The sequence below is a fragment of the Phodopus roborovskii genome, unplaced genomic scaffold, assembly GCF_943737965.1.
Source record: "Phodopus roborovskii unplaced genomic scaffold, PHOROB, whole genome shotgun sequence".
Classification (NCBI taxonomy): Eukaryota; Metazoa; Chordata; class Mammalia; order Rodentia; family Cricetidae; genus Phodopus; species Phodopus roborovskii.
The window spans coordinates 20,302,311-20,321,198 of NW_026126571.1; the positions used below are offsets into that span (position 1 = coordinate 20,302,311).

Sequence of the window (18,888 nt, forward strand, 5' to 3'; positions counted from 1 at the left end):
GAGTAGGGGCAGAGGGGGATGGTGGGGATGGACTGGGAGCAGAGGAGGGAGGGGAAATTGTGGCCAGGATGTAAAACAAATAAACACATATATAAAATCTTCATGATCTTTGATAAGACAACGGTGTGTTCTTCCTTCTTTCTCCTCCTCCTCCTCCTTTTCTTCTTCTTTTTTTTTTTTTTTTAAGATGGGGTTTCTCTGTGGCTTTACAGGCTGTCCTGGAACAAGCTAACAAGCTCTTGTAGACCAGGCTGGTCTTGAATCACAGAGCTCCACCTGCCTCTGCCTCCCAAGTGCTGGGATTAAAGGCATGCACCACCAACCTGTGGCCTACAACTTCTTCTTAAACACAATACAAACACACAAGCAAAAACACAGAAATGTCATCAAATTAAAATGTGCTTCAAATAACACCATTAAAAAAGCAAAGAGACAAAAAAGAGAGAGATTAAAAAAGCAAAAAATACAAAACTATTGACTGATAATATGTTGAAAACTACAGATCTGAAAGGGACTTACATCTAAAATGTATTTATGAATTCTTGCAACTCAAAAACAAGAAAACAACTGAGAAATCAGGCAAAAAGATGTGAACAGAACTTTCTCTAAGGAAGATGTACAAAGAGCAAAAGCAAAAAGAGATGCTCAACACCATTAGTCACTAGAGAATACAAGTCAAAATCACAATGGGATGTCACTTTATACTCCCTAGAATGGCTATAATTAGAAGCAATGGACATATAATAACAAGTGTTGATAAAGGCATGGGGAAACCAGAACCAGTATGTATGGTCAATGGACTGAGAAATGGTAAAACCACATCAGAGGTAGGGAAATTCCTGAAATGTTAAACATGAACTTATCATATATGACCTAGCAATTCTGTGTTTAGTATGCATAACAGAAATAGAAACACACATCCACCCAAAACTGGCCCTGAAATTCCCAAGCAGCATTATTAATCAAAAACTGGAAATACTCCAAAGACTCATTAATTAGGAGTGGGTAAATAAACAAACAAACAAAAAAGTATCCGTTTAAGGGAGTAACACACAGCAATAAAAAACTGAATAAAACTGATTTAAATTACAATATGAATGAACCTCAAAAACTTGCTAATTGAAAAAAAATTAGCCATTGAACACCACATATTGCACATCTGCATTTGTACAAGAGGCCTCAGAGAGTCCACACAACGGAGGTAGAAAATCAGCAAGTATTTGAAGCTAGAGAGGGAAGAATCGGTAAGGGCTGTGTAGCAACTACTGTTCTTGCTGTTGTGACGAAATATCTGACTAGAAGCAATGTAAGAATCAAGGGTCTATTTGTTTCCCAGTTTAAAGGAAATAGTCCATCATGGTGGGGAAGGCTAGGGCATGTGAACCCAGATGGTCACAGCCGGAGAGCAAGTGCTCAAATGCCTGTGCTTATAGAGACATTCCCCAGTCACACTGGCCACATCAGGTGCTTAGCAGGTGTGTGGATTCTTTTACCATTAAGGAAGACAGTCAGAAATTATGGTATAGTAATATGATTCTGTGTATGACAGAAACCACGGAATCGGTGAGGTCAGACGGCGCTGGCAAATCTCGCCCAGGATAGCTGGCTTCTGACGCTAGGTTGGGTGGGGTAGAGAGTAAGGGGCGATAGTCGGTGGTGGTGGGAGAAGGAGGAGGCGGCGAATCGCTTATAGATGGCGCCCAAGCAGGACCCGAAGCCCAAATTCCAGGAGGGCAAGAGTGCTGTGCTTTCATGGGCCTCCAAAGTGTGTAAAGGTTGCCATAAAGGACAAACAAGGGAAATACTTTATCCATCACAGTGGTTGGAATAAAAATTGGGATGAATGGGTTCCAGAAAGCAGAGTACTCAAATACGTGGACACCAATGTGCAGAAATAGCGAGAGCGTCAAAAGGCCAATCAGGAACAGTATGCAGAAGGCTCGATGAGAGGGGCTGCTCCAGGAAAGTAGACATCTGGTCTGCGACAGAAAAATGATGAAGTGAAAACACAAAAGAAGAAGCAGAAAAGACCAGAGATGGAGATGGTGGCGGTACCAGTGAGACACCTCGGCCTCCTAGGAAGAATGAGCCCGGGTAGATCCTACTGTTGAAAATGAAGAAACACTCATGAGCAGAGGTGAAGTTAAAGACCCTGAAGAGCTGAAACCATGGCTTGTGGATGACTGGGACTTGATCACTAGACAAAAACAGCTTTTTTATCTTCCTGCCAAGATTGTGGATTCCATTTTGGAGGATTATGCAAATTATAAGAACTATTGAGGAAATACAGGTAAGGGGTATGCTGTCAATGAGGTTGTGGCAGGGATAAAGGAGTACTTCAATGTAATGCTGGGCACTCAGCGACTCTACACATTTGAGAGACCACAGTGTGCGGAGATTCTTGCAGATCACCCTGATGCACCATGTCCCAGGTGTATGGAGCACCACATTTACTGAAATTGTCTGTGCGAATTGGAGCGATGTTGGCCCATACACCTCTAGATGAGGAAAGCCTTTGCTTTATTTACATGATTTCCTCAAATACCTGGGGAAGAATTCTGCATCTTTGGTCAGTGCCAGTGTTTACGAAGTGGCTCCTGAATAACATGGGGAAGCCATGTGAGGGGCGTGCTCTCTCGCTTGTGTTTGGGTCTCTGTAAGCAGCTTGGTTCTTCGTCCTTCTCTTGTACAAATGATGTACTTTGAAGACCATTAGTGTGTAACAGTTTTCTGGTTGTTTTTAAACAGAGAAAGTAAAAGGAGTCAGAGCTCCTTTCTTTCTTTCTTTTCATTTCAAAGTTTCTGCCAGTGTATTCAGTGATGGACAACAGAAAGACATGCTGTAGAGTGTTTTATTGCCTAATTTACAAAGCTGCTTTTGAATGCTGGAGGTTTTGTTCCTTTGACACTCTGAACCTTTATAGTATGTGTTAATGCTCTATGACAAAATGCTCTCTGATTCCTAGTGCCAAAGGTTCACTTCAGTGTATATAACTGAACATTCATCCATCTGTGCTTTTTTTTTTTTTTAATGGTGCTTAAAGAGCCCATCCTTTGCAAGTCATTCATGTTGTTCCTTAGGCATTTTATCTTTGCTTAATTGTTAAAGAATGGTGGCTTATTTCATGGTTTTGTATTTGTGTCTAATGCACGTTTTAACATGATAGCCGTAGCTATAGTTTTATGGAAAAGTCAATCTTCTAGGAGTTGTCTTTAAGATCTTCAGTAATTTTTTTCTTTAAATTTCAAAAAAAGAAGAAAAGAAAAAAGAAAGAAAGAAAGAAAGAAAGAAAAGAAACCATGAAATCACACATTTTAAAAGAGCAAGTGTATAGCATATAATTCTTTAAATGTGGGCTTAGGGAAAGCAAGGTGCCTGTTACACATGGATTCTGCCCACCTTGGCAATTCATTTATGAATCTGAAAGTGTTCTAAACTAAAAGTAAACTGTACCCACTGCAAGCCTTTATTGCACTCTGTTAACAGAGTGATCACACAGTTAGATATGACACGGGCAAACTACAAAGTAGGGAAGTAGCATCACACAGAACTGTGATGCTAAGGGCAGTTCTGTACCAGACTGTGCAGGGACCATCCCTTCATTATCACCAGTTAGGGTTCTTGCTCACGATGAATCCCACAATGTTTCCTGCATTGAGATAAGGAACTGGCTGTGTTGGAGTGAATCTACAACACAAGGGTCAGGACAAAGACACAGGAGGGTGGTCTGAGGTTCTCCATTGCAGAGAGAAGCTCAGAGGCTCAGGGCTACAAGTGAGACAGTAGGCTTCCACTCATGGAGCCATTTTTAGCCATTTTAATAGATTCCTCTGGCTAATCACCCCCCCATCCTCTGCTAATTTTTAAAAACAGGTGTGTATGTGTGAATGAGAAAAATGTTGCATATAGAGGATTTGGTAATATATGCAGACATGAGTCTCCACTGGGAGCCTTGATTTATAAAATCAAATATGTATGTATGTATGTATGTATATGTTCCTGGTGGCGCTTCTGACATTAGGTTGGATGGGGTGGTAGGGGGTGGTAATCAGGGGTGCTGGGAGAAGGAGGAGGCATTCGCCGCAGGACCGGAAGCCCAAATTCTAGGAGGGTGAGAGAGTGCTGTGCTTTAATGGGCCTCTTCTCTATGAAGCAAAGTGTGTAAAGACTGACATAAAGGACAAACAAGGGAAATACTTTATCCATTACAGTGGTTGAATATTGTGGTAAAGTATGCATACATTGGCATAGTTGGACATTTTAGGTGAGCAGCTCAGGGGAATTAAGCACATTGATTTGATGATGCCATGGGAGCAGTGCTAATGTCTAGTTCTAGAACATTTTCATCATTCCAAAGGGAAGCTCTGTAACATTATGTACCTCCCTGTACCTGCCCCCGTAAGTTGACTCCTTTCATAGAAATCTCTTCTTCACTTGAGAGATTTGCAAGGTTCATTCATATTATTGTATTCAACACAAAATTATTGTTTATATAATATTCCCTTGTTTAAGCTATATTTTATTTATGCTGTCATCTGTTGAGGGAATGAAGAAAACACAATACAGCGACACACAGAAGAGCTGGGATCAGGTGGTCTGGACTCTGTGATGGAGGAGCTGCTGCCCCTGGGAAGCTCAGTGTGATTATTACATAGAATTGAACAGAGAGGCGGATTACATAGCATTGAACAGAGAACTGAACAAGGAGCAGGGTATATAGAAAAATAAGAAGGCAGGGTCTATGGCAAGCAGCTAGGTCAAGAAGGTGTCTTTAGCTAACCTCAGTAGGAGCAGTCTCTGTAGAGGAACAGTCTTTGGGTGGTAAATATTTGGGATGGGGAGAAAGCTATGGCGGACATTTTCTGCACACACTCTCAACAACTGCACTTGAACCTCCGAGGAAGGTTTCTCTATCCTTCTAAACTTCATGCCTGGGCTTTGTCATCTTCCCATGGGTCTGAGGCTTTGGGGTCCTTGACATGGCCATGCCCATGTCAACAACACACATTCACTCAGGACATCACCCTCAGGGCTTCCTATAGTCTACGCTTGGCTGTCGTGAGTAGTGGGACTAAGGATCTCGGCATACGAGGGTCTGTGCAAGCCCTGCCCTAAAGCCTATAGGTTTATGCTGAGCCATGCAGTAGTTCTTCTTCTCCTTGAAGGAGTATTTGGGGTCTCTGAGGTGGTACCTTCACCAACCTCATCTTGGAGGTTGGCTATGCCCATTATTAATTAGTCTTTGCTGCAGGAGGTAAGACTTGCGACCCCATCATTAGAAAACACTACTTTGCCTTGGCTATGCACAGTAAGCTTGGCCAAGCCATGGGGAACACCGGTCGGTTCTAAGAGCCTTGGCAGACATTTAGAACAAAGTGATGTTACTCACAAGCTGAGCTTCCTTGGGAGCTCTTGGTTCCCTCTTTCATGCGGTTGTCATCTGACTTCAGGAGACTTGCTAGTGGGCCACAGTAAAAATACCATCTGGGTGTCTGCCCGCCCAGCACATAGGGTAGAATGCCCCGTGATTCGCAGCAGATGCATGTAAGGACCTCTACTCCCTGCTCCACAGTCACAATGTATACTGTCCAGTCCCTGCCTGGACCAGGCCCAGTGCTGGCAGCAGGTCGTCTCTCATGTAACATTCGTATGACCCATCACACTTCCAGATGAGGAAACAGGATCAGCGTGACCTATGCTCTAAATTACAAGGGTAGGGCTGGATCAGTGTGACCCCTAAGTCTCTATTCTTGATTACCTCAGATGACACAGAGACAGAAGACAGAGACAGAGACAGAAGCATGGGGCCAGTGGTAAGGAGTGCCTACTGGAGCCATCTTCCTCTCCCACCATGGTCCCCTCAAGCTCTGTTACTCACCTCGAGCAAAGCAAACAACATTTCTTAAGTCTTCTCACCTCAAAGGCTGTGGCTAATGGCATCCCTTCACAGACATATGTGTCATTTGGAGGCAGAAAACACCAAGAGACTGAGCCAAACTAGCCAAAGGCAAATGTTTTTGAAGTTACTGTAAAACTCAGGCTTATTCTGGTAAGAAGCAAAGAGAAAACAGACTCCAAACGGCCTTCAAATGGAGGATTTACTGACAGCGGAGGACAGTGACGTAGATCTGGCTGCAGGCACTTTGCCCCAGCACTCAATTCTCTATCTTGTTCTCTTGTTGCTGCTGTCCGCTGGCCGCGTTCTCTTCTGCTGCACTGTCCCATGCAACCAGGGGCTGGAAGGTGCAGGCTGTTCCCACTGTCCCAGCTTGGTAACTCTAGAGGACAGGGACACTCTGAATTGCCAGAGAAATATTAGTTGGGGGATGTTTCGTTGCTGTTACTTTTTGCTTTTTTCACAGAACCTTGACATTTTATTCTGGCATCTTAAACTGCTTTATTCAATCAATCCTTGGGTCCCATCCTCCCAACAGCTGAGATGACAGTACATACTGCCACACCCACCAACCCGCCACTCATTTTGTAGTTCTTACCTGTGCGGGACTCTTACTGTTATGATAAAGCCATGGGGAAAGAGAGAAGAAAAGAGAGAGATGAAAGAGAGTGTAAGCAGGCTGGGTCTTTTTTTTTTTTTTTTTTAAAGGGGTCCTTTGCACCTGGGCTGACCAGGGTACTGCCTGAGTGCGTTCTGCCAGATGTCAGGAGCAGGCCAGAATAATACCTGAATCCTTACACTGACCATATAGAATATCTACAGTCTTTGATTTAATCATTGGAACACAATTCGTATGATGACAGTGGGGACGAAAGAGGTGGCTGGCTCCACAGTCCTGTGCCCACCCTTCCATCTGACCAAGAAGAGAATTTAGATCCTTCCTTCCTCCCTCCCTTCCTTCCTTCCCTCCCTCCCTTCCTTCCTTCCCTCCTTCCTTCCTTCTTTCCCACCCTCCTTCCTTCCTCCCTTCCTTCCTCCCTCCCTTCCTTCCCTCCTTCCTTCCTTCCCTCCTTCCTTCTTTCCTTCCCTCCTTCCTTCCCTCCTTCCTTCCCTCCTTCCTTCCCTCCTTCCTCCCTCCCTCCCTGCCTCCCTCCCTGTCTCCCTCCCTCCCTTCTTCCCTTCCTTTTGGTTTTTCAAGACAGGGTTTCCCCCGTGTAACAGTGTCCTGGAATGATCTTTGTAGACCAGGCTGGCCTCAAACTTAGAGATCCAACTTGCCTCTGCTTCCCAAGTGCTGGGATTAAAGGCATGTGCTGCCAGCCACCACAGGATTCCAGATTCTATGAAGTTGCTGTCACATGTGGGTTTCCACCAACGGAATGTTGAGAAGTCCTTACATGAAATGCACCCTGGCTAAAGCAGGATGCTCATCCTCTCACTCGCCATCCCTGGCTGGCCAGTTTCAGCAGCCCAGGCACTGCTGAGCTGCAGCATCCCTGCTGGGTGACTTCTCTCAGGCAGGAAGAAGAGTTGATACTACATTTCCCAAGTCCCAGCAGCACAGAGAAAGTGAGATTTCCCCTCGATAACAGACGGTTAGAGCTCAGGTGGAAACCATGTGCTGTTGAGTCCTGACAGCTCCCTGCACAAGGGTGGCCTCCAGATGGCTTTTCCTGGCTTTCCATTTATTCTTCTGGACTGGGAAACTATCACTGAGTTCAGTTTCCCCCTGAGACATAAAAGAATGTTACAACTCTCCGGAGTTATATAACACGGGCTATTTGGATGACTAATATCTCCCTGTGGGGAAAGGAGTAGCAACGTGTGGTACAAACTTGGTGAGGAAAAGTGGTTGAGAGTGACTTGATCATTTTTACAGTGTCAGCTTCCTGTCACTATGACACAGTGCCTGAGATAAAGACTTAGTTCTAGGTTCATGGTTTCAAGAGGCTCCAATCTGTGGTCACTCGTCTGTGGAGCACAGGGGCAGGGAGCAGTGTTGCTCATTTCCTGGTGTCTGGGAAGAGGGTGGGGGAGGAACAGGTCCCCAGTGACCTAACTTCCTGCACCCAAGCCCCTTCTCTCCTATAGCACATGAGGCCTGTGACCAGGCCTCCAACGCAGGCGATGGGGGACATTTAAGATGTGAGTGACACTATAAAGCCAGTGCCACTATGAGGATCGGTGGACCCCACACCGCCTTTATTTTTAGAGCAATAGCTGCCCTCCTCTTTCCTTCCATGCGTGCTGGGGATGGATGTAAGAGCCTTGTGCACACCCTGAGCTGCACCCCAGTCCTTCTCCATTTGGAAGGAAACATCATTGTTCCAGGCTTTTTCTTTTGGGCCACGGACCAGCTCCCAAATCACAATACAGAGACTTCCTAGTTTTGAATGTTCAGCCTAGCTTAGGCACACTTCTGGCTAGGTCTTTTAACTCAACCTGTTTTTCTTTATCTACCTTTTACCTTTTTCCTGTGTATCTTACTTCCACTGCTTCTCGCGTCTGGCTGGCTTCTGACTCTGGGTGTGTCCCTCATTCTCTCCTTCTTCACTCATTCTTCCCTTCTTTTTTTGAGCCTAGATTTCTCCTCCTATTTATGCTTTCTGCCTGCCAACCCTGCTTATCCTTTCTCTGCCTAGCGATTGGCCATTCTGCTTTTTATTAGACCAATCAGGTGCCTTAGGCAGGCCAGGTGAAACCAGTGCAACACATCTTTACATAGTTAAACACACATGCTGCCATTGTTAAACAAATGCAGCAGAAACAAAAGTAACACACCTTTACACAGTTAAAGTAATATTTTGTGGCATAAACAAATGTGACACATCCTTGCCAAGTTAAAATTCCACAGCGCATCATGGTTTCCAAACAAAAGTAAGCAACATACAAAGTAAAAAGAAAACCATAAATCAACATGGAAACCTACCATCTCTTCACAGGAGTGTCATTTCTAAGTTGTCTCTAACCAGACGTGGAGAGATGGAGAGTATTTTCATAGACGTAGTCACACTTCAAATTTCTCAAATTGACCTTCTAATTACATTACCTCTAAAGAGAAAGGATCCAGCTAACTCACATGCAAACATTTAAAGAAGAGAAACTGAACTGAAGCAATTACTAAACTTTGAGACAGGAGTTCTCTCTCTGTAGGGATGAGGGCCCTGATAGATTATAAACTAGCCATGTAGTTCAAGGCTAAGAAAGGAAAGTAACCTCATCGTGAGCCTACAGAGGAGGTAAAATGAGCTGGAGGAATGGATGGAGGTGAGGACCACCACTCTGCCAACTGTAATGTGTGTTTAGGTTTCTGTTGGACCTAGGTAGCATACAGAGGGTGTGGAGGCCACATACTGCTCTCCCGCACTGCACCTGAAAGGACCCAATCTCAATAAAGATTACTGGAATCTATATCCAATTCCTGCCCCTGCCTTAAGCTTTACGTGGAGTGTCTGTCATTCTCCCTTATAAACCTCCGTCTCTCGGCTCACTCCTTGACTGATTTGACTATCATTCTTGGGCACGAGACAACAAACCCAGAACCCTTGGCTGAGGGTTTTGAGGACTGTGGACCATTTGGCACCCTGGATCCCCAAATTAAGATCACCAAGGCCTTAGAAGGCTGCCTGCACTCACAAAACCTGTTTCATCTCTGTCTGAGCAGTGCGTCGGTGAGTTTTTGTTTTTTTAAATCCATGTAAATGGCTGGAGGAAGCGAGTGCACAGCAGAAATCCCAGCAACAGGAAACTGAGTTAGGAGGATGTGGAATGTGTGCCTGTAAGAAATGAATCAGAATGGAAGAGACTCAGTTCCACCTCAAAACGTCTAGAACAGCCTGAGCGTGAGAGGTTGGTGTCCTCAAACTCTGCAGCTCAGTACCTGACAGGGGAATCATGGTGCAGGGTTTGGGACTTAGCCATTGTAGTGCAGAGTAGAGAGGGGGCTTCCTGAGGCCCAGGGCCTCCGGTGGGTCAGATGGCCTGTTCCTGTGATCTAAAGGCTGGAGGCTGAGAGATAAATCAACTAACCTGTTTTTGCAACCTCCTGCCTCCAGGTCCAGGATGGTGGAGGAGGAGGAAGGCCATTTTCCAGAAGTCCATGGGCAGCAGGTTTCTTGAAACCTGAGTCCTGTTTTGGGCTCCGGTTTTGGATTGGGGCATTTCCTTTAAAGCCACACAGACAGACTTTGTCTCCAAATACAGGACAAGGGTAGAAACAATAAAAATAATAATGTTCTGCTCTAAACACTCCGCCTGGGTGGCAGTAGCTGGACTGGCAGCGCCTGCAGCTGTCCAGTGTTCTCAACTTTGTCTAGAAAGTGGGACACACAAGTTCCTGTGCTGCTGAACTGCTCATTCTATTAAATGGTATACTCCATTGAGAGAATGTATTCCACATGGTGTACTCCATCGAGAGAATACGCTGTCAGCGGTGTACTCCATCGAGAGAATACACTGTGAGCGGTGTTCTCCATCGAGAGAATACACTGTGAGCGGTGTACCCCATCGAGAGAATACACAGTCAGCGGTGTACTCCATCGAGAGAATACACAGTCAGCGGTGTACTCCATCGAGAGAATACGCTGTCAGCGGTGTACTCCATCGAGAGAATACACAGCGGTGTACTCCATCGAGAGAATACACAGTCAGCGGTGTACTCCATCGAGAGAATACACTGTGAGCGGTGTACTCCATCGAGAGAATACACTGTCAGCGGTGTACTCCATCGAGAGAATACGCTGTCAGCGGTGTACTCCATCGAGAGAATACACTGTGAGTGGTGTACTCCGTCGAGAGAATACGCTGTCAGCGGTGTACTCCATCGAGAGAATTCACTGTGAGCGGTGTACTCCATCGAGAGAATACGCTGTGAGCGGTGTACTCATCGAGAGAATACACAGTCAGCGGTGTACTCCATCGAGAGAATACGCTGTCAGCGGTGTACTCCATCGAGAGAATACGCTGTGAGCGGTGTTCTCCATCGAGAGAATACGCTGTCAGCGGTGTACTCCATCGAGAGAATACGCTGTCAGCGGTGTACTCCATCGAGAGAATACGCTGTGAGCGGTGTTCTCCATCGAGAGAATACGCTGTCAGCGGTGTACTCCAAGCCCTCTGCATGCTTACTCAAACTAGGCATTCTGCTTTTCACTTGCCTGCAATCATACATGGCAGCTTTTTTTCTTCTTTTTGTCTACTCAGAACTTTGGAAATGACCCTCTATCGCTTTCTGCTACTAAAGCTTTTAGTTTGCTTGTTTTTTTTTTTTTTTTTTTTTTTTTACTGAATCCAGGCCCCTAATGATTTGCTTTTATGGATCGGTGGTGAAGCAACTTCCTCAGGATATTTGAGTGTCCAGCATTTTCTGGTGGATTTCCTAGAACACAAGCCATTCATTCCTTCATTTATATTAACTTTTGAGTAGCAAACAAAGAATGAGTTTCATTGAGGCATTGCCATGCATGTATTTCATTATAAATTTCCTCTCTCTATTTTCCTTTTGGGGTTTTAGAGACAGGGTCTCTCTATATAGTCCTGGCTGTCCTGGAGGTCAATATGTAGACCAGGCTGGCCTCAAACTCACAGAGGTCCACTTGCCGCTGCCTCCCCAGTGCTGGGATTAAAGGTTTGTGCCACCTCACCTGGCATTACACATTTTCTTCTTCCCCTGCCCTCACATGACTGTCCTTCCATGCAGCCCTCTCCCCATCTTGCTGGGTCTCCCACTTGCTCCCATGACACATATATTCTCCTGTTCTCCCTCTCCCGTCGGACCTCTTCCTTCTTGCTCACGATCCCCTTGCAGAGTTGGTTTATTTTAGCTAACACCCTGATCTCCAGGTCCACCTTGCAAATGTCAGAATTCCGTTCTTCACAGCTGAACAAAATTCCAGTCTACATATGCACTTTCTTCATGGGTTGGTCTGCCGATGGGCACGTAGGCTGGTTCTGTGTCTTCCTATTGTCACTAGTGCAGTGATAAACACGGTGTGCAGCCAGCTCTGGGGTGGGCTGGTGTATAATTCTTTGGAGATACATCCTCCCAGGAGAGGAATAGCTGGACCACATGGTATGTGTAGCTTCGGTTTTTTGAGGGGGTCGCCATGCTGATTTCTATCATGGCTGTACCAGTCCTCACTCCCAATAGCAGAGTATAAGGAAGAACAGAATGCATTCTTCTAATGTGAAGATTCATGTCTTAATTTCAGAGAAAATTTCTGTATTATACCTCTAAGTTATACTTTTTTTTTCTTGGTTCATTACTTTTTAAAATCCTTTTTGCCACCCTAAGCCCTATATTAAAATTTAATTTTAAACATGTTAATATATTTCCTATCTTTTGAGGGGGCAGGGTTTCACTATGTGGATCTATCTTAGGATTCCCACGGCTATGATAAAACATCATGACCAAGGAAACTTGGGAAGGAAGGAGTTTCTTCAGCTTATGTTCCATATCACAATTCATCAGCAAAGGAAGTCAGGTCAGGAACTCAAACAGGGCAGGAACCTGGAGACAGGAGCTGCTGTAGAGGCCATGGAGGGGTGATGCTTACTGGCTTGCTCCTAGTAGCTTTCTCAGCCTGCTTTCTTATAGAGCCCAGGATGAGCAGGCCAGGGATGGTGGCACCCACAATGGACTGGGTCCTCCCCCATCAACCAGTAATTGAGAAAATGTCCTGTTGGCTTGCCTACAACCTCTTCTTGCTGAGGCATTTTCTTAGCTGAGGCTCCCCCCTTTCTCAAGGCTGTAGCTTGTGTCAAGTTGTCATACAACTAGCCAGTACAGGCTCAGACCGGCTTCAAATTCAGGATGCTCTGTCTCTACCTCCGAGGTACTGGGATCATAGGGATGTGCCACCACATCCAGTTCTTTCTAGCTCCTTTATTTCTTCTATGATGTTCTCTGGCTACATTGTTTACTTCTGTAGTCAGTCTTTTTCTCTCTGGTTGCTCCATCTGGTCATGTCTGAATGCGTGTTTTAGGCATTCATGTTCCAAGTTTCTTGGGAGCAGAGTATGCCTGCAGGAACTTCTGCCTCTTGCATGGTCTTTTCTTCTAAATTGGATCCACCTGTTCCCCACACCAGTCCTTCTTGGGACTTAGTTGCCAGATCATTTTGTTTAAAAGTGCTCACACCTGTGTCAAACTACTCCATTCGAGACTGCTTGTTGGTTTCACACAAGGTCGGTGCCATTTGCCTTGTTGTTATATTTACATTCTTGTGTGCCAGCCATTTCTCTTTCCTTGTGAGCTTATACTCTCTGCGTTTTCCTGCAGAGGTTAACACTAAAAATATTCAACAACCAGTATGACACAGCTATTGACCAAGCAGTACAGATGCTGGCCATAGCTCTTGAAAGATCAGAGGCTCCCTGCTAGGTCTCGTGTTACTCCTATAGGTGCTGGTCTGTGGGGTAGCCTTTGCAGGAAGCTTCTGGTGAGAGTGGCTAGGAAAGCCAGACAGTATGAAAATGTTTACTTACCTGCAAGTAGTTTGATGCCATAATGACCAGCATGATCATATACTGTGGTACCAGCCAAACATAAGCCATTCCTGGCAGGGTCTTGTGTCTTCTGCACAGGAAGGATGGGGGAATGAGTAAGCATGTATATAGGTGTGCTAATTAGATTTCTGGCACTGTAATGAAATATCTACATGTCTTAGTTACTGTCATATTGCTGTAAAGAGACACCATGACCAAGGCAACTCTTAAAAAGGAAAACATTTAATTGGGGGGCTTGCTTACAGTTTGAGAGGATTTGTCCATGATCATCATGGCAGCAAGCAGGCAGGCAGGTGTTGGAGCAGTAGCTGAGAGCTTTACATCCTGATCCTCAGCCAGAGGGTGGAGAGACTGAGCTTGGCATGGGCCTTTGATACCTCAGTGCCCACCGCCAGTGATAAATGTCCTCCAACAAGGTCACACCTTCTAATCCTTCCTAAAGAAGCAGGGGCTAAATCAGACGGTACCGCAATGTGGACCTATGTGTGTGGGGGAGGGTGGGGGATGAGGGGGTGAGAGGGTTGGGGAGTAGGGGGATGGACAAGACACATGACAGAAATGATAGATGCCAAAAATGGACACCACAGATATAAAATGTGAAATGAGTGCTCAGATAAAAGGAAAGTGAAATGTGGTAAATCAATCTCAAGAGTAAAATTGATATAATTATAGATATAAAACAAAACATGTTAGTCAAATGATTATATATTTACTTGGGTATATTTTAATAGCCAGGAAAACTGGGGTAAAGCAAAAGCAAGGACAAAAATTTTAGAATTTATAAATTTTGTAAATATACCTCCCCCTACACAGATGTCACCACCACAACTGTCCCAGAGCTGCGTGTGGGCTTTGGGGAAGTGAAGGCGCACCCCATATGCCCTAGGTCAACAGGACATGTGGTGCCTTGGTCTCTGAGCTGCTACAATGGTGGCCATTCACTTTGCAAGCAGCTACAGCCACTGCTGACCTGCAGTGGGCCTGCCCAAGCCCAGAGGGCAAGTGGAGGCCTCTGATTCCCTGTCCCTGGCAAGAAGACCAAGCCTCCAAGCCTACAGCCTTGAAAACTGCCTCCATAGCTGATGCCCAGCCAAATGTATGGAAAATGCTAATTAATACAGCCTGTCAGAAACTGCTTAAGACTTTATCGATAAAAAAGGCAACATACCTAAATTTATTCAAATATTGGACCCTCATACACTCAGGGTTAACTATGTCTGCTGTTTTACAAGGGATTTCAGTTAAGGATGTTTTATTCCAACAAACTAATCATGGCCCAGGGAACAGGAGGCTGAAGAGCCTCCTTGAAATTGCTTTGGATGTAGTCAAGAAGGACACCAGGGCAAACAATGACTTAACAAGAAGGTTTGGCAAGTTGTTCTTCCAACGGCCAGCCCCCAGAGCTGGTCCCCAAGAAACAGCCAAAGCCAACCTGGCCCAAGAGCCCAAAGAGCCTTTTATTACAGAGGCTGGAAAACAAAAATAGGTAAGATCTTTTTGCCTCCAGGTGACCTAAGACAGGTCAGGCATGACAAAATGTGTGTTCCAATGATGGGTAAGGCTGGAAGGTAAAAGAAAACAACCTAAGACAGACACAGTCATCTTTCCTGTGTGACAGAAGCACAGGTATTATTAAATTTTGAAGGGGTAGTTGTTGGGGTCCATAAAAGTGGATTCACTTTCATCTTGGCTTACGGTCAGAGAGTTCAAAACTATCCTTATTCTTCCAAAGTTAAAGTCATAACACTTAAAGGACGAAAGTGTGGCCACCATAGGATGTTTGGTCTTAGGTGTGGATGTCTTATCTAAATAACAAGAGACCTGGTCTAAGGTGTGGTTACTTTTAACCCACAAGGTCAGATAATGAGAGATTTAGTCTACTGAATGTTTGGAAAATTAAGGAAATGTCTTTGTTCCTTCTATCATGATAAAGAATCTCTTGCCTTTTCCCCCTTTCTGGTTTGGGTATATTAGAATTTTGAAGAATTCACTGGATTGCCCTTCTGAGTCTATTCTGTGTCTATCATTTCCTTAGTATCTTTACCTGCCATTTTCTCATCCACACTCCCTCTCTCAGGTATGACTGGGCAAGTTGGCTGGATCTGACTAAAGCACCCCTCCCAAAGTCTGGTTCCCACAGAGGGTCCCTCAATATGGGGCACAACAAAGATGGGTAATATAGACTGGAGCAACAAAACAGGGGCTACTACACTAAACAGTTCCACAAACTGGGGACCAGCATTTAAATATATGACCCTATGGGGGCCATTCTTACTCAGACCATGACACCAAGATAATTGGCTCATAAACAAGAAAGGCTTATTTGTTGTTTATTATGTTAGTATTGCTTGTTTCCATCAAAAATGATCTGGTCCTACTGACTTGGACCTATGGTGAGCCTGCACGTTATGGGGAGAATTGTGTGTGGCAGAGTGAAGCTGCTTATATTACAGGTCAGGGGAGAGTGAGAGTAGGGACAGATGCAGAGGCTGTGGTATGTGTCCCATGATCCCTTTCAGGAGCACACCTCAGTGACTTTGCAGTAGGCCTCACCTTCTACAGATTCCATGGAGGGACCAAGCCTTAGACATTGGGATGTTTGGAGGACAGACTCAATCAAAGAAATACCTTTATACTACAGATATTAGACTTTCTTCTGTCTTCAAATACTTGGTGATAACTCCCACATCTGAGGTAATCTTAAGTGGAGAGGTGTTGGGTGTAGCTTTCCTTTACACATTATGAGCCTGGGCCATCACAGAGTTGAGATTTCTGTGGTGAATTACACAATGACTTGGCCTTGGCTTTGTCACCCATGGCAACAACAGAGCAAAAGTTAACTATGATGATTTCAGCCTTCTACTCTCTCCTGCCCCACCCCCCAGCAGCACGTGGTCTTGGGACAGGTGCTTGAGTATACTGGAAATGGAAAACTTCCTGAAAGAGGAATTTCATGGTACTGCTCTCATGAGGACATCATCTACCATGGGGTAGCACTTTTCAGTGATGTTAGGGGACACCCATGTTCCCTTAAGTAACTCCTTACCATGTTCCTATAAGCAACCCCTCATCCATGCTCCATAAGTAAACCCTCACCCACTGTAGTGGTTTGAAAGATAATGACCCCATAGGGAGTATACTATTAGGAGTTGAGACCTTGTTGGAGTATGTGTGGTCTTGTTGGAGGAAGTGTGTCACTGAGGGGGTGGGCTTCAAAGTCTCCTTTGCTCAAGCTATGGCCACTGTGGAACAGTCTCCTTCTGCCTGTGGATTAAGATGTAGAGCTCTCAGCTACCTTTCCAGAACCATGTCTGCCTACATGCCCCACCATGCTGATAATGAACTAAACCCCTGAAACTGTAAGTGAGCCCCCAATTAAATGTTTTCTTTGTAAGAGTTGCCATGGTCACTGTGTCTCTTCACAGCAAAAGAAACCCTAAGACAAGCCCAACAAACTCATTGATTCACCAAATTGGACTTATGTAAAATCCTTTCTTTGGTCTGTTTAATCTTCCCAGTGAACAGACATTTGATCACACCACCTCAGGAAAAGTAATGCATTGAGAAAAGACATGCTGAGGGATGAGTTTATCTCCTAGTCTTTGTCTCACTCCTACTTCATTCCCATCCCACCTCTGCCCCTCAGTGTCTGCTCAGAGGAAGACAGGATGCCATTACACCAAAAGAGTTTGCTGATTCAGACCACAGCTCCTTCTCTGAAGAGAGTAAGACTAAGTGTAATATAAGCCAGACCTGAGTGACCGTGTCCTGGGGACACTGATTCAGGCTTTCCTGAATGGCAAGTTCTACAGTGGAAGCAGTTACATGAATTTGTAATAACAACAAATCAAGTATTTGCCAACATACTGGTGGGAACACCAGGTAGGTAGTTACAATGGAGTACGGGAATCCCTGTTATGTGCTTCTGGTGCTGTTGGATGACAATCTTAGCTTTGGGGTGATTGGTGGGAACTACAGGTCTGCTTATGACTCGGTGCATTCCAAAGGTTTCCCTGCTAGAAACACATCTGGTCAGATGCACAGGTACATAAGAAATCATGAGGAAACTGAGGACAGCTCAAGATAATCTGGCTCTTCATCTGCAACATCCCAACTCTCCAAAGCCACAGAAGTCCTAAGTGGTCTGTAAAATCAACTTGGGCGAGGCTTTCTCAGGGAACTACAATTCACATTTCTAATCAGCTCCTTTCTAACCCTGAGATTTTAATGAGAGTCTGTGTTTGTCCTCAGTGGCAATGGGGTAAGGAGTTATTCTTTCCCGACAGGAAATCTAGTCTTTTTCTTTGGCTAGCACTCAACTTCAGGGCACAAAGCAAGCCTTGCTCCTCCTACTGCTTGATTGCTGGAAACTTTTAAAGGATTTTTTAAAAATATTTTAAAAATTTTAGTTATTTTGACTGCCATTTTGTTGGATCCTAAGAAGGAAGTTCTAATGATTAGATTCATCCACAGATAGTTGTAAAGAACTGCACCCATAGCTCTGAGGACTGCAGTCGGGGCTGGATGTCAGAATTGTTGAGGAGAGTTTAACAGTAGCAGGGACAGGTCACATTCCTGAGAGCGGCATTCAGGGAGGGGCCCAGACATCAGTATTTTAGACTCCTTAACCAAGTCTGTATGTATGGAGCAGAGAACCATGGACTAGGTGTAATCCTACTGATTCATAATTTGACACATGAAAATATCATTGACACAAACATTTTAGGAATATTAGCAAAGGCCAAATAATATTATACACAAATACACACACACACATAGATAGATAAGACACACTCAGAGTCACATACAGCCACATAAACACACACACACAGAAATATACACACATACACAGAAATAGAGAAGTAAACACAAAGATGCACAGCCACACAGAAACACACACACACACACACACACACACACACACACACACACACACACGCAGAAATACACACATACATAGATGCACAGCCACACAGAAATACAAAATCAGTTTCCCCCTTCTTTCCTCTTGCCCCATCCTCTCCTGGTCCCTCCTCCCCTCCCACCCCACAGCAGCCAGTCTAAGTATTATTTAAATAATCAGGGCAGCAGAGGCAAGCTGCACTGTGTGGGACATTACCTCACATCTATTTTCATCTAGCTGGGCAGCAGAAATAATTCATCTGAAAGAATCAGGAAACACCATTTGAGGTTGACAGCTAGCTTCAAAATCCTTGCAGAGACAGAGAAAGCACCATCCGAGGCGGGGTATACCAACCTCAGAGTCAATGGCAGCTATAGCAATAACTAGACACACACTGAAGAATTAACCCAGTCACTTGGAAGCCATGCTTCCTGTCCCCAAGTCCTACTTGATGTGGTATCATTTAGACATGCAGGAGTGCTGGAAGGGAACAGATGGCTAGGATTTTGTGTCTAGAAGGGATGGAAGTATTTTCTTGGAGTGGGGCTTTCCAAGTTTGTGAAGGGGATTGAGTCAAGGCAT

The 18,888-nt window shown here is 44.8% G+C and overlaps 1 pseudogene; it reads left to right on the plus strand.

Moving 5' to 3' along the window:
* Positions 1-1,693: 1,693 nt before the first annotated feature.
* On the plus strand, positions 1,694-2,623 carry LOC127235607 (mortality factor 4-like protein 1; annotated as a pseudogene).
* The last annotated feature ends 16,265 nt before the right edge of the window (positions 2,624-18,888 follow it).